The sequence below is a fragment of the Phalaenopsis equestris genome, unplaced genomic scaffold (genome assembly GCF_001263595.1).
Source record: "Phalaenopsis equestris unplaced genomic scaffold, ASM126359v1 Scaffold224077, whole genome shotgun sequence".
In the NCBI taxonomy this organism is placed as follows: Eukaryota; Viridiplantae; Streptophyta; class Magnoliopsida; order Asparagales; family Orchidaceae; genus Phalaenopsis; species Phalaenopsis equestris.
This window is the reverse complement of record NW_018242169.1, coordinates 90,238-92,268: the sequence shown is the minus strand read 5'-3', so window position 1 is coordinate 92,268 and position 2,031 is coordinate 90,238.

Genomic DNA, 2,031 nt, shown 5'->3' with positions numbered 1-2,031 from the left:
ATTGGTCCACTAGACTGGATACCACATTATGAGCTTACAGGACTGCTTATAAAACTCTTATTGGAATGACTCCTTACAGACTGATTTTTGGAAAGACTTATCACTTACCAATAGAATTGGAGCATAAAGCATATTGGGCGATTAAAGAATTCAATTATAATTTGAAAGATGCTGGTAAGAAGAGATTGTAACAATTAAATGAATTGGAAGAATTAAGAAATGAATCTTATGATAATGAAAAAATTTATAAGGAGAAACAAAAGTTATTGCATGATCAGAAGATTAACCAGAAGAACTTTGAACCAGGACAAGAAGTTTTGCTTTACAATACAAGGCTGAAGTTATTCCCTGAGAAATTGAAATCTCGTTGGTTAGGACCCTTTACTGTGACTCAATTTTATATTTACGAAGCTGTTGAAATTGAAGATCAGAAGACTGGAAATAGATTTAAAGAAAATGAACACAGATTAAAACCATATTTTGAGGGTAAAAGTCCAAATCTTAAAGAGGTTTTAATGATCAATCAACCTCCAATCAACCCCAATAAACCTGAATAGGTCGGGCTGCCGACGTTAAACCAAGCGCTTTATGGAAGACAACCCATAATTATTTTTATTTTTATTATGATTATAGTAGTTTTTATTTTAAATTATCATTATTTTGTGGTAGTATTGAACTCTACTACTCTTATTTACCCTTGAATCATCATAAAAATTGGATCCATAGAGAAAAATTGAAACGCATTCGGACTAGAGTGAAACTGTGCAAGTTTTGCCTTGGGTACCGACGGCGCCATCGACGCCACCGATGGTGAGTTTTTCTAGAGAGTCCAGACAATTAAATCCAGAAGGCTTGCCAACGACGCCCTCAATGCCGCTGACGACGCCCTCGATGCTGCCGATGGCGAGACCGGCGGGATGGCGGTTTCTAGAATTTGAATGGCAGTTTTTGACATTTTTTGGTCGGTAGTTACCCCTTTATACTCGCAAATTGGATTCCTAAGTTCATATTTCCCCCAAAAATGAAGTGAAAGTCCACCAAATTCATTCCTATGGCGTCCAATTCCCCTGATAATCCCAGAATGCAAGTGTTCAATCGGAGAAAGTTTATTAGTTCAGAAGCGCAGCGAATCTTCAACAAGGTACTGGGGAAGAAAAGATTAATCAAGGAACGAAGATTCGTAAATCACTGATTGAATAATCCCTCTACGGCAATTGAAGACATGATAGTGCGGCAAAGATGGGAAGTGTTGTGCTATACTACCGCCGCCGTGGTTGTTCCTGTGGTGAAGGAATTTGGTGCAAATTTACATGGAATCAACCAAGGAGTTGTCTATGTGCGAGGTAGATAGATAACTTTTACCGAGGTAGATATGCGAGGTAGATAGATAACTTTTACTCCTGCACAGATCAATGAATTATATATGATCGAGAACATTCTTGTCTGTCATTATTCAAATTTCGTCTCGATAAGAAACCAGATGAACGAGATTTATTAATATTTAACGGATGAAACTGAAGACTGGGAAATGAGAGAAAACGGGTATGTTAGTTTTGCTGCAACACTGTTAAACCCCATTTTGAAACACTTAATCCTTTACCGACAATGAAGATCGATAAAATTTCTAAAGAAAGTGCTATTCTGAACTACTGCATCTAAATGGGACTGTCGATCGATATTGGATCAATAATTGTGAAGTCGGTTTTGGGCCTGATCATTCATGGATCAACATATGGGCTCGGACACCCTTCCACAATTTTCTCACTTTGTAGTCAATTTTAAGTATCCTATGAAAATTGGGAAAAGGTACTTCTACCTTGGAAGCCTTTGGACCCAATTGAGAGATTCCCAGCCTATGAAGATGAAAATGACATGACAATTATGGTGGATCAATCATCTCAAAATTTATTGCCTATCCTGCTAGTTCAACCTTTAGTTCCAGACAAGACTCTGGTGATCCTGCGTAGAATTAAGAAATTGGAGAAGGAGGTACAAAATGTCATGAATGCAATTAATATCATGAATGCAATT